We start from the raw sequence: 15,887 nt of genomic DNA, 5'->3' as shown, positions 1-15,887 counted from the left end.
AGTAAAACCGAGAGATAATTAGTTCTCAATCAATCTCTTAAAAAATTGAATCATGAATTAAGCACTCAACTTAACCCCTTCAAGTAGAAAATAACGAATCAAATTGACTTGTGAGGAAAAAAAAAATAGGGAGATAGATATTTTGCACTTAGCTCTAGCAAGATTTTATATCATTTTTTTTTTCTATGATTTTTCTTATATTTATAACATACTTATGCTCAACCACTTATTCACTGTTTATTTGTAAGGGACAAGGTTAACCGTACAAATATAGCAATGTTGTGTAATTACATAAATAATGTGTTAAAAACTTATTGTAATTGTTTGTTTAGCTAATGTGTTTTTGTAAACCCTACAGTTAGGAGAATTGAGGTTTAGCATCAAATTTAGTTTTGTTTGTGACATCTTTTTTACTGCTTCTTAAACTAACTTTATATTATAAAAAATAAAATTTTTGAACTAGAAAGCTATTTTAAGAAGCAATAATAAATCCGTTCCAAACGGCTTTCTTAATACTTTTTAAAGTCGCTTTTAGTAAAAAAAATTAATTAAAGCAGTAAAAAAATCGTCCCAAACGAAGCCTAAAAATATGTATTTTTTTACGAGTTTCTATGATGACAGCACTTAGTATGCTAATGATTAATTTGAGCAAGTTGAAGAGCTCTATAAATAAGCAACTTTATGAGCCATTCAAGTGAATTCAACAACGTAGTATTAAAATTCGAATTAATGCTTACTCTTGAGCTATTTATCTACATTTCAGCTCTACACATCTGAAGATTTTAAAGGATTTTGTAAGTTTCAACTTATAGATTTTAAGAATATTGATGTAATATAAATTTTAATTAATTATTACAATAATTTTAAAATTCATCGTACAAACATACATCCTACCGAAGATGTTTTTCTTTTTACTCTTAGGCTTGGTTTGGGACGGCTCTTTTATTGCTTCTTGAATCAGCTTTTCATAACAAAAAATTTAATTTTTATATTAAAAAGTTACTTCAAGAAGCAGTAAAAAAACGGGCCCAAATTTCCCCTCTTAATCACTGTAAAACATCTCGCTTTCACACCCTTCCACTTTAATCCTTAATTAATCAGTCCTATAATCCTATGGTTAAGCAATGACTCTGAAGCAAGACCAATAAGATGGCTGCTTCTATAAATACAAAGAGTAATCTGATCGATCAATGAAAATCCTGAAAATATGATTGTTTATTAAAGCGTGATTAATATTAAAAGCCCATCGATCACTTTCAAATCTTATTTGCAGCGTTCATCTTTTGTGCTCAACGGAATCAAGCTGCTGGCATTTGCATCTGTTCATATTGCCGATGCTGACAATCATAATAAAGCTAACAATAATGGAAAATGACGGCTTTCTTTCTTTCATATATAGTATTTTACTTTATATTTTATTCCAACATTGATTGTATTAAGATTTTAATTTGTATGACAGATTTATTATTAAAATAATTGTAAATAATTTGATCATTTTTTATGAGTTAATTAATTAATAGATGTACATAAGCATAATGATGAATATATATTATAACGACCAAGATTCAAACAAAAGATTTATATGACGTTAGAAAAATGGACAACTTTTTTAATTGTTTTAGGAGATTTGACTTGGATTATTACATTGATTTTGTGTGAGAAGTGCGTCATGGAGTAATATGGACGCCTTCTTTTCTTATTGGCTAAATAAATTAGTGCTAGAAGATTCATGTTACATGGTATTTCAAATTTTTTTATAACATTTTTTTTTAAATGGCAAAGTATGGTCGGCTTGAACACATGACATTGAAAAATTAACATTTTCTAACCGACTAGCTACTAGGCTATGAATTCTTTCATATATTTTTGATAATTTTTTGTTTAGTAATTTGGGCTTAAATTATATCTTTGAATTTTAAATATATTTTCTCTTATTATTTTTAAATGATTCGTCAATACTAGATAAAGCTTAATTCATTTAGGGTTTAGAGCTTGGCTTATAAATTGTTTATTTATGTGAGATGAGTTGGCTCAAGAGTCGGCTTGACTCAGTTATATCCCAAGATTCAAAAGTTTAAAAATTTAACTGAATATATAGAAGACATGCTTAAATATTATTGGATCATCTATACATTAAGTTTATATTTGCATTCATTAGGATGAGAGACTTGATCATCGGAATAATTATGATGTTTTTGGTTACCTTATTCATTTATGGTGAGAAGAATTTACCATTGCATAGTTTTATCTCTTAAACTTCATAAACCTTAAGATCACATGAACAAGTTGTCATCACCCTGGTTATTATCTTGCTCATTTGGATTAGGGCTGCAAGCGAACCAAACGTTCGACGAGCTACTCGTTGTTTGGTTCGATTAAAGCTCGTTTGTGATCGTTTAATTAACTAAACAAACAAACTTGAACAATATTTTAAATACTCGGTTCTTAAATAAACAAACTTGAACACTAATGCGTTTGACTCATTTATGTTCGCGAACAACATCATTTGAAGTTCGTGAACAAGCTCGACATTAAGCTCGATAAGAAGCTCGACAAAAGCTCAATTCGTGTTCGATTTTTAACTCGTGAATAAGCTCGATAAAAATAATTAATATTTGACTATAGAATTAATAAATATAAAAATAATCATTGCCTTTATTACATAGACAATTGCTTTTATTTTAAATGTATTTGTTCATAGATACATTCATGAACGTGTTTGTTTGATAGTTTAAAAAAATCATTAAATATGTTCGCGAACAAGCTCGATAAGCACTAAACGAACGAACGTGAACTGAACATGAACCGAACATGAACACTCATTAATTTAAATGAATCAAACATGAACACGAACAATAAAGCTCGAACAAACATGAACCAAACTTGAACAAGCTGATATTAAATGAACAAAACATGAACACTCACATACTCGGCTCGGCTCGGTTTGTTTGCAGCCCTAATTTGGATATGGAGCTCAATAATATCGGAGTTGCTATCTTTGAGCAAATAGACTAAGTCGGTGATTGGCTTGGGTATTTGGGCTTAAGCAACCACATGGGATCCATTTGACTCATATATAATGACATGGACGTTGCAAAATTATTCTACGATCTCTTCATCCATTAAGGTTTTATTGAACAACCAATCATTTTTCACATGTATAATTAAATAGAAATAAAAATTTAAGCATCTTCATTTATATATTGAAATAGACAGTGTAGCTAATCCTTATGTTTGTAAATTCTATGTCAAGCTTATTAAGTTATATTTATAAATATCCAAACCAATTCTTCAAAAAACAAGTAATTGGACCAGCAATCCATGCTATAAAAGAATTTTATTAATATCAAAGCAAATCCAGTAACTTTCAGGTAAGCATGACCTAATATATTTTACATCAAAATATTCTGATATAATTTTTTCTGACTAAAATTTTGAAAACGAAATTAAGAAAAATTTTCATAATTCATAACTATTATTAAAATTTAAACTGAAAATTAAATAAATATAATTTAAAGTTATATTAATCTCATTAAAAAACTAATTATAATACTTAATTAGTCACATAAAATGGGTTGATTTGCACGTTTCAGTTGATTTTAAGAATCTTTTTTATCTTTTCTTTGTCTTTTGAGCTGACATAAAGAGCTATGACTAATTTCCTGATCAAATCTACGGTAATTTTTTTTTTTACAATAAAAAAATAAAATCAGCAACATGTCGGCAGCCCCAACATCTTCCCCAAAAGAGGGAAAAAAAATTCGCCAAAATAAACCAAGTGGGAAAAGAGTGGACATAATTTCTGCCCAACCAAAAGTGATTAAGAACTTTAATTTTTTTCTTACATAAATAACCTTTTTTATTATTATTATGGAGAAGATATTATTTTATTTAAGTAGAAAGGCGATCTTGGATTGGTACCTTTTTTTTTTTTTAATTAACATTTCAGACAAGACCGGCCAACTACATGTGTAAATTTGCTCCCCAATCGATGCATCAATTCCGATAATTGCGACATCCTCAAAAGATTAATGTAGATTATGTAATAAAAAATAAATAAATGTTGTGGGTTCTGTTGTAAATTATTGTGGCTTTGTACCTTTTTATGATTAATTTGATGTATCAATATTATTCATTTTGAATTATTTAAATGAATAAATAATCATATTTCATAAATTTAGCTTGATATTAAGTTTGTGTTTTAGTGAAATATTAGAAGGCCAAATGAAAAATAAAGGACTTTTTATTCTTATGATACAAAAAAATAGTCCAATGATAAGATGATTTTGTAAGAATGTTTTTATGATTAATGGTCAGTTTGAGAAGGCTATAATTTTTTATAAAAGAAGTTATAAATTATTGTGAGAAAAATATTTTTTTTGAAATGCTATAAAAAGTAATTTTGTAGTGCATAAATTTCTAAAAATTTGATGAGAAAGTGATTTCAAACTTAAAAAATAAAGCATGAAGAAAAATATTTCAAATTGGAGAAATTATTCTATGCAGAGTCCGGACGGTAAGTTTCCGTTTGGTACACACTGTGTGTACACTCACAGTCCAGACGGGAACTTACCATCCGGACTTCGCGTGGAATAATTTCTACCCAAACCGACCCTAAAATGCTTCAACAATTTTATTTTCTTAAAATTATGAATAGATGCATTGGTAATGAGCTTAATTATATTAAAAAAATAATAATATTTACTATTAAAGGTGTCTTTAATATAATGAAGACATATATAGTTATATTATCCTTCATGCATGACTTAAATATCTCATAATAAATAGTTTTCTAATTTTACAAGTCAATGAAATGATGGAGAATTAATTTCCCTTTAAGATTGGGGAAAAATCCTATCAAAAATTCAAAATATTTCAAAGAAAATTTTAGTTAAGATGAATCTTAAAGCTTTTTGATATGCTTTATGATAAGTTAATTAAATAAAAAGTTAATATCACATAAATCTTAATATAGATTTAAGGGCTTTAAACCAAATTTTGGCCATTTTTTTATTAGAATATCCTTTATACAAAATTTTGGACAATCAAGTACTAAATAATGATGAGTGAATTAATGAATATACAAGCCCTCCTCTTTCTTTTGATACTATATAGTCACTTCGTCCTAGCTCTCGCCACGGCAGCGGTGACCGCCACTCTTGATGTCGGTTTTGCTCTCAAGGAAGCTTCCTTCTCTCCTTATATTCGATTTTCTCATAGCTATGATTTTGTGGGGTTCTTCTCTGTTTTTTTTCTGATTCGCCCACCTTCGACCTTTTGTGGACAGAATTGCGGTAAATCGTTTAAACGACCATGGCTTTTTGAATGGTTCAAAGAAATCGCGCTCATTTCTTGATGCCCTCTATGGTGTTTCCCTTGCAGTGACTTTTCCTGAACTTAAATCTACTACCTTTTGTGGCCTTCAGTCATTGTGGATCTTGGAGGCAAAGATCCTTGCTCTTGCGATACCTTTCGAATATGCGTTGGCCGGTAAATTTCCTGGTCACAGACTTGTCCAAGATTCTATCCCAAAATTCTTCTTCAATTTCTAGCTCATTGGCAATTTTTTCATTACTCTTTTGAATTATTCGCATGTTTTGATTAAATTAGTTAATGAATTGGACTATAACATGATTTTTGTTCACATATCTTACTTTGTTAACAATTGTTATATGAAATTAACCAAATATTCTTCATTTTTTGACATTGATGTGGATTCTCCTTGTATTCTCATTTGGGTTTCATTCCCAAATTTGCAGCCACATCTCTTCTCCCCCCATATTATATATAGTCTGGGATCCTTGTTTGATCATCCATTAAAAATCGATAATGCTACATCTATTGGCTCACGGCCCTCTGTTGAGCATGTTTTGTTTGAGCTAGACATTACTAAATGTTATCTCGATAGAGTGTGGCTAGGTCCCGAGAAGTTTGGTTACATACAACATGCCAAAATGAAGGATTTTCCTCCCTTTTGTGCCCACTGTAAATCCCCTGGTCCCTTGTGATCCAATGAGCCATTAATTATTATTTTCAATTATATTAATCCAATTAAACCTGATGGGACTGCAGCTGATGTTTTGAAAATTTTGAATAATAGGTTACTACTACTTTTGACTCATGTTATTCTGGTTGCTGATTTGGTGATTAGTGGGGATGTTATTAATGATGTTATTGTTGCTATGGAAAAGTTGAATAATATGGCTACCAACTCTTTGAATCCTATTCTAACACCTGCTGCCTCTAAGATTTATAGGGGTGGTAGCAATGCTATGGTTGATAATGCTTTGGCTTTTACTGTTTCTTGTAATTTTGATAATCAATTAGTTAAGGGGCCTCATTTGGCTTCTATGGTTGTTCAAGCTGTGCACGTTATTGCGAATGATCTCTCTAATAGTTTGGATGGTAAGCCTTTGGGGAATGCTTCCCCTCATGTTGTTGTGAATGCTACTGTGGTTGTTCATGATTTGGTGGCTCCTGATATACTTCCCTTCATTAGTATTCATGATTCACCTATTTATAACGTTGAGGTTGCTGCCATGAGTGATGGGGATTTGCTTGTTGATATTCCTGTTGGTCGGGCTGATTGGATATGTACTCAATCGGTCGGGGATTGAGGTTCTGAGGGGACTCATGGTGATTTATCTAACTGTATGGTTGATGATTGTAATTTAAACGTGGTGCAAGTGGATGCTAAGGGGTTCTTTGTGAATTTTGGCAAGAAAAAAAATAGTAAAAATAAACCTCATGTCCTTAGGTTTTAATTTTTATTGGTTGGAAAAGGTGCTCATTTGTTTTTGTGTGGAGTGGTTCTTCCCTTGCAGGTATTTCGTGGCTGATTGAATTGTTGATGGCCATCGTCTTAATGGTCTTGCATCTTTCGTGGTTGCTTTTGAGATGGCTTTGACTTTGTTGGCTCTATTTGCTCCTTTTGGCCCTTTGGATTCTTCTGTTGAGCTGTTTTGGCCTTCTTGTTTTTGTTTTTATTAATTATTGAAATAGTTTTGATTAATGGCTCATAGGTTTTCCTATGAATGTTATATTTTTAGTGATTTGTCGATCCTTTAAGACTTATGCCCCATATTTTTAATTAACGCGTAGACTCTTATGTGAATTTTATCAAAAAAAAAAAAATCCAAGCACTTGAGATTAATACCATGCTAGAAAGATATTCATTTTTTGAGCTTTATAAAGGCCATTCAAACATGAATCAAATTAATAAAATTAAAATTGAACTATTTTTTAATTATAAAACTATAAATATTTACAAAAACTCAAGATACATATATTGTCCATGTTCATATTATTTGTGATATGTTCCTACAACTCGCAAATAGTTTGGATATATTAATATATTTTGATATTTTTTTATTCAAAATGAAAAGACAAATGATCAAATTAAAAAAAAAAAAGAAAAAAAAGTGGAGAGTATATATATATATATATATATATAGGTCCATCAGCTGAACTTTTATTTTTATGTAAGTGACTAAGTGCTCTCAAATATTTGAATTTTTTATTTTTATTTATTGATTTACTCAATGAATTTGACATATTTGTATTATACAGTCCACTAACCGCCTAATAGTCTCATCATAAAATAAGAAGCTATGACATTGGCAATGATCATAACCACCAAAATAATAATAATATTGCAAAAAGAAATAAGAAATAAGAAGTATTTCATTATTTTAAAGAAAGAATTTATTCTTAGATTTTTATCAAGCTTAACAAAAAAAAAGATTTTTTACCTTAGTTAATTAAGATAATATCTAAGCTAATTATGGTCCTTAAGCAAGTGCGGCAACAAAGTATGGCCACCCAGTTCTTGAAAAGGCTATTGGCGGATGAGCTGTCTGCATCAATCAAGCTTTTTTTTTTCATCCCTATTGATTTGATACTCACAGTGCAAAAATTTTAATTTTATTTTCATCCATAACATTCAATAATATTCTATCTTCAACATCCAATTGACATTGGGGAAAAAGTAAATGCAAAAATTGTCACAAGAGTTGCAAAGCCAATCAATTAAAAGGCACCCTTTTGCAATTGGCAAGTAGTTTTCACATCAACAACAGTGCCAATCATAATTTTTGGGACAATTTTTGGATTGCTTTGATTCTAGGTTAGTAATCATAGTTATATTTAACTATTATTTTCTCAATATTTTTTAAAATTTTATGTAGTGAAAATATGTTGTCTATAATCATATTAGAGAAATTGTTTTCTTCACAATAGTTGTTTCTGTCCCTAAAAAATCCTAATTCAAGCTTCGAAATCTTTATAGTCGCTTAAGTTAATTAATTAAGTTCAAACTCAAGCTACAGTTAACGAGCTTGAATTTTAATAAGGACAAACTTTTTTTTTTTAATAGGAAATATATTAATAACACAAAAATAAAGGTTACATCAGCATAAAAAGAAAAGCAAAAAGAAAAACTAGCAGATAAAAAAACAACAGAGAGAATTAGAAAATAAAAGAGAGCTCAGAACAAAGACAAAGCTAGCAGCGTCCAGTGAGTCCCGAACGGAACATCCAGAAAGCGAATGTCACCAGCAAAGAAGGACCAGGACGCGAGCCCGAAGCACATCATAACCCAAAGCCTCACGTAGCAGCAGATCAAACAATAACTCCGCCAAAACCCGAGAAGAAGCAGCAAACATACGAAACGAAAAATCATCTCCTGCGTCGACCTTTCCCCCAAAATTTTCCGCGAGAGCCAACCTTTGAATTGCGCACAAGAGTAAAATCATTGTCGGACTCAACAGACTGCGAATCCGACTCCACATCCGACAAATCGACCAAACAATTATTCTGATTCCTACTATCCAAACCAGAAGAATTACCCACACAATTGGCCATCACTTGGAAATCAACCACGCTTACAGGGACCACAACTAAACTGTTGGTAATCAAATTAACTTCCTCTCTTCCCTTCTCAATTTCAGCCGGCACCACCGCCACAGGCAAAACACTATCAGAACCACCATCTGCATCTTTTGAACCTTGAACACCCCCATTAGAATTCACAACACCCATAACTGGCGAGCCATCAGAAAACACCACATTCATTGCATCAAAAACCACCTCCGGCACCACCACCGGAGAACCATGGTCACTAACATCAGTTACAACCGGAGGTACAAACGGAGCTGCATCGGGGGATAAGACAGAACAGTTATCAACACGATTACTAGGCACATCATTCACAGCATTAACCACATCAACCACATTCACGGATGGGTTAGAAGTGACCAAAGACTCCAAAATCTCCGAATTTCCGCACACAGGCAACGGCCGATCCCCAAGATCGGGAAGATCGCTCGCAACTTGCGCCTCATCAACAGGCTTCACCACAATCTCACGAGATTAATTCACATTCAAAGAAGCAGAAAAGTTACCACAATCCCCCTTGAAATGACCAAGCCGTTTACACACAACACAATAAGCAGGCACATCCTCGAAGCAAACTCGTTGAACATACCCAGAGTTCTCCGAACCAAGCCAAATTTTATCAGGAAGGTCCTTAGTAATGTCAATCTCCACCAGGACCCTCGCCAGAGAAGGTCTAGATCCGACAGATGTAGAATTATCAACTTTTAAAGGACGGCCAAACATCGAAGCCAAAGCATGAAGTATACGAGGGGCAAAAAGGTGTGGTCGCAGACTGGGAAAGGCAACCCAAATAGGAATAACCGGAGACTCAACCCCGACATCAAGATCCGGCGACCATTTAGTAAGTTTCAAATAGCAGTTATTAACCATATAAGATCTATGGCTGAACACTCTACTATAATCCAAATCATTAGAAAGCTTAATAAGAATATGAGATTGGGACATGCAAGTGACCCCACCTTGCATGGCAATGAGGAAACCACGAACTGAAATTTATATGAATAATATAGGCACATGCACGTGGTACCAAAAAAATAAAAAGAAATCAGTACAGCTGCAAGTACATTTACATTACAAAGTGTATACATTCATTAATTATTTTGTCGTAGGAAATTGGCACTTTTGCTACTTCGCAGCCCATTATATTTGCTCAACACATCTATTCGACTATTCTCATTAGGCTTTTAATTTGTATGATTAAATAATATCTATATTAAGAATTTCATATCAAATAGCCAGATCTCTGTTACTGAATGATCAATCCTCAGTATTTTGATGTCAATTTGATTTTTTATATGCCATTGATAAAATCATATAAAATTAAGATAATTAATGATATTGGATAAAGATGATAAGTATGATTATATTTCAAATTAATTATTGGTTGTTTCTCTTTTTAATTTTAACATGTTTTAAATATGTTAGTCAATACATATGATTCATTTGTTATATGTAATAGGGATATATATAAGGACGCTTTTAACTTTAGCATGTAAAAAAGACTTGATATTACTTTCATTATTATTCAATGCATTATTAGGAAAATGTTGATGGCCCAAGTTTATGTACATGATTCTAATTTTGTATAGAAAACAACATTGATTGAAAAAATTAAAATTATTCCTCTTTTCCTCTTCATATATATATTCACATAATCTTTTTATCTTAAATTGGTCAATCTTATAAACGAGTCCTTTTCTGAATGGCTCTCTCAAGAAAATCAAATGGCTTAATTTATTTCAATTAAACCCAACATCTTTGATCCTTTAATATGATTTGACTAATTTTCATTTTTTTAAAACAAAAAACATTTTATTGATATTTATAAAGGGTTACAACAGAGATAGTCAAACATCTAGTAAAATGCAGAAATACAATTAAAGAAGGAAACTGATAGTAGATAAATGGTAGTTGGGCTCAGTAGAAAACCGAGACATTCAATGCCCCACCATCATACACGGGCCATCCAGTAAGGTGATAAAGGGTCCAGTCAACGATACGCATCGAAAAGCACCAAAGGTTGCCGCCAGCAAAAGAAAGGGCACTCGTCTCGGCCACATCATAGCCCCAAAAAAATCTGCGAGGACACCGAAACCCATAATCGGAATACCAAACAGATTAACCAACAAAACAACAAATCATTAACGCCTACGACGACCCCTGCCACGGCCCCTTCCGCGGCCCCTAGCACGTGAAACCTTCGAACAACCAACATTTGCACGAACCAATGAAAAATCATTCCCTGGGTCAAAACCCCCCACAAAAATTCGAAGATATGAAATCAAAATCTGAATGGTCAGAGACAAAATCACCCTCAGAAGAGTCATTTAACCAATTTATTTGATCTGATCTATCACAACTCAGAGAATTCACCAGGTTTATCGTAGCAGCCGCATGCACCGGAACATTCACGAAATGATTTGAGCTTTTAGATACTTCATTTAAATTCTCCACCGGCACAGCATTATTAACATCAACAACAGGTAAATCTAAATCAGCAGAACAATCAACAGGCCCAACCGGAACACACCGAGGGCTCAAAACATCAACAGCACTCAAATCAGGTAAAGCATCAGCCCCCATCCCGATAGTAACATCCAGCAAAACAGGGGAAGCCGTGGTAACAGGCAAAGGCAAAACCTCCACCCCAACACCAGATTTCAAACAAATCTGGTCCGTTTCCAAAATATCAGCAATGAGATGATTAGAAGGAGGATTCAGGGATGGAGATAAAACATGTTCAGCGGGGTTAAGATTTTTCTGAATCCCGGCATCCACCGGAGGAGTAACCGAAATCAAAGGTGTTCTTAAATGAGGAACTTGTTTAGAGCATTCTGTTTTTTTGTGACCAACAACTTTACACTGCTGACAAAAGCTAGGAACATATTCAAAAATTACCTTTTGAATATACCCACACTTCTCCGGCCCTAACCACACCGAATCCGGGTGAGATTTTGAGATATCAATTTCAACCAACAAACGAGCTACCGAGGGACGCGAACCCACCGCTGTCACATTATCTGTTTGAATCGGCCGCCCAAAAATTGATCCCAAACCAAATAAAATCTTGGAAGAAAACAGGTGAGGACGCAAACCCGGGAAAGAAACCCACACCGGAACGATCGCCGACTCCTCTGACAGATCAAGGAGAGGCGGCCATTTGATGATTTTCATGAAACAACCAGCAAAAAAATAGGACCGGTGAGCAAAAATTCTACCATAATCTAAATCGTTACCAAGTTTAATCAACACGTACATTTGTTTGATCTAACAAGGTAACCGAAAATTCACCGGACAGTTTAAGGTTGAAAAAAATTTTTCGAATGGAATCTAACACCGGACGTTTCAATGGAAACTTACCAGCTAAAGCATACTCAAAAGGTTTAGCAAGATGGAAAAACTCATCCTCAGAAAACCATAGCGCCGGCAAGCCACGAATGGTAGACACACGACATTCCGGGAAAGCAGTCGAGACCGAACCAGAAAGCACATCCTTGAAAGATTTAGAGTTCTTACCTTCAATGAAACCAGGATCCAAACGTTTATTAGCCATGGAAACCGCGATCTCACTGGCGCGAGAGAAGGCGGCGGCTAGGGTTCACGAAAGGGAAAAACCCTAGCAGACATGAGGGGAAAAGTCGGGGGATCCTTTAGACTAATTTTCAATTGATAAATGTTTATCCAATATACTAATGTACATATAAAATCATGCATCACATTCACTATATATTTCCATTATCAAATGAATAGTCAATTAAAGAAAAAGTTTAAAAAAAAAATCTTTTTTAGTTTTTATATCAATTTATACTTTTTAAGAAATAAATGCTTATGATAGTTCTACAATTATATTCATAAAAAAATAACTCAATTTATTTTAGAAAATAATTTGAACACATGATTGTCATGAATAATCTACATGTGCTCATCTATAAATATCAATTAAAGGATTACAGATTAATTGAATTGTTTAGAATATTGTTTAGAATAACATACACAAATGTAATACATCTTGATCATAATAAGATTGATAAATACAAAAGAGGGTATAAAAAAGCCCCAAATTAACTATGTTTTGTAAAATAAAAGTTGTTTACACAGAGTTCAAGTCTACTCAACCAATTAAGAATATTTTACAGGATGAGAACATCATGAGTTAGAACTTGCTCATGCCAAACTTTCATCGACCCTAGAATCATCCAAAAGAAGTATCCTCCTTTATAATGAATTCATCAACAATATTAAGTCATATCCCAAACCTCTCTCTCTCTCTCTCCTTTCTCTTACTCTCTTTTTTTAGTAAATTTTGTCAATAAGATTCCGGTGTTATTCACGGATTATTTTGGATTCAACAATTCACTCTTACAGAATAAGAAATGTCGATAAACTTAGACTTGTTTGGATAGAATGAAACTAAATGAAATGAAATAGGTTTTTAATTAATTATTTGCTAATGGATTATGAATTTGAAATAATAATTTTAAACTTTTTCTATTTTATTTTACTCAAAAATTTATTATCAAAACTTAATTTCAGTTTTGATATTTCACAACAAAATTTATTTGTTGAAGTGATAATCTTTATGCAATTTTACAGATAAATGAAAGCATTTGAATATTCAAATTAGAAACTTTCAAAACTGGTCATGAGATTATTTGAACTATATTTTTATAAATTTATTATGTAAATGAGCAATTAAAAAAGATGAGCCTAATGATTTCAAGAATATTTTGATCTTAGTTCAAATAAGCTTAAATCAAGCACTCATAAATATGATTAAAAACTTCATAGCATCATTTAAGGGCTAAATGATCTCTAATTATATATATATTTTTTATTCATACATATGAAATGAGTGTTTTGATTAGAAGAATTTAAAAAGCTCAAGATAGTCGTTCAATTCTATAATTGATAATATGGTATTAAAAATATTAATTTATTAAGAGAATTATCTTCAAATTGTTTGATAGAGCATCCATGATTATTATTAAAAAGGATTGGAATACTACTTCAAATTTTTTTTTAAATTTATCATGCTTATATTCATTGAGAACCTTGATTTGTGACTTTGAAAACTCCAAAACTTTGATAGTTGGCACTTGAAATCCATCATTTATCATTACCAACATCCGTCACACCATTGTCTATCTCCACGAGCGCCCCTCGCCGCCAAATTCTTCGTAATTTCTCTTGGTGGTAGCACTAATTTAAGTTAAACTTGCCATCTCTCCCTCAACTCCCTCACCTAATTGAAGTGGTACATTAAATACTGACAAAGACTAATTAGTTAAAAATCAATAAGCTAATCATAATCAAATAAATTGATACTAATTATATCATTTTATTATTTTTATTATATATAGTATCAACCAAAAACTTTAAAGCAAGTTGCACCTCAGGAACTAACTGAATAACTCCACCTTTTATTTAACAGAACAAAAAAATTAACCTCTTATTGTAATTAGCTCTCGTATCGATCGTCATTTGTCAACTAATATATTAATTGGCTTGATAATTTAACACTTTTGTACTTCCTAAGTATCAACTGTACGCAGGTTGTGATAACAAATCTTTACTAGTAAAGCAAGAAAAAAAGAAGAAGAAGAGGAAAGCTAAATGAAAATCCAGTACAGTGATGACAGCTTGCTGCACAGTGGCTTTCTGTTTGTCTAATTATACTATTTTATATAGTGTTACAAATTTATGTCACCATCATCATTCTCAAAATTAATTAATTATGTTGATCAATTTAATTAAAATAGAAACTATTTGACAAGACTAAAGAGCTTGCAATTGCATCGCAAGGGCCGGCCAGCGATATGTGAACAGTAACCTGAGATTAGGATGATGGCCGATACACATTAAACCAATACAGAGATACAAGTCCTTAAAAGTTAGGAAGCCCTCTAAAAATATAAAAGTTAAATAAAAACCTTTGGGCCACGAAAAGCAACTAATAACACAACAAAATAAAATAAACTGCCAACAAAAGGAGTCACATAGCAAACAACACCCAACCCTTCAAAAAGGCCCCAACAACACCAACAATAAAACCAAAACAGTCCCAGAACCACTGGGATAGGAACCCACCAGCAAAAGCAGAGCTCATTGCACGAACTCCATCAAGAGTAGTCAAAGTATCTGAGAGATAAACCTGCAAGGACAATCAAAGCCAAAGAGAGAAAGAAAAACCACAACCTCAACCCAACACCAAACAATGGTGCCAACAAAAAAGTTGTCAGGCCAACAAAGAGAGAACACAAAACTACCTTCTAGATTTCCTCCTACAACGTTTGCTACCACGAGAAATCGCTTTCTCCGTATATAACCTTACAAACATCTAACCAATAGAGTTCCTTAAAGGAGTCCACTTGCTCAACATCCAAATCCCCAACCCACCCCCCAACGATTATGGATACCCATCATGCCAAATCGACTCCCCAGAGCAAGTGACTCCCAAGTTAGAAACAAACATCAATTGTCAACCATTTGGGGACATGACAGCTATAGGCACCTCAACCAGGGACTCAGACCCCACGAAAAAATTGGGTGCAATCGACATAAAAGCTTCCCCCTCGCCAACCTCCTCCACCTCAGTATGAGCCGACAAAAGAACTTCCTTCTCACCAACCTCCTCCAACTCATTATGAGCCAAAGCCAAATCACATATCTCCACCTTATCAATGTCACACAAATATATATAATATTTTGCAATATTCATTGCAATGTTGAAATATTGTTCTTGTTCGGACGCCGGACGCAGAACGTCATCCGGAGACCAACCATAATGCACCACATCACCCATTCGCTCGGTACCGCTGACGTGGCGCAATTTGGTTGGTCTCTGGACGGCGTTCTGCGTCTGACGTCTGCACATAATAATTTCTCTTTAAATAGGCAGCTTTGATTAGCAATTTTTTTTTTATAAATAATTTTGATTACTTCTTCTCTAATATGAACTCAAAAATACAATTTGAAAATGCATTTGGCATTGC

The sequence above is a fragment of the Dendrobium catenatum genome, unplaced genomic scaffold (genome assembly GCF_001605985.2).
Source record: "Dendrobium catenatum unplaced genomic scaffold, ASM160598v2 fragScaff_scaffold_665, whole genome shotgun sequence".
Classification (NCBI taxonomy): Eukaryota; Viridiplantae; Streptophyta; class Magnoliopsida; order Asparagales; family Orchidaceae; genus Dendrobium; species Dendrobium catenatum.
This window is presented reverse-complemented; position numbering follows the sequence as displayed.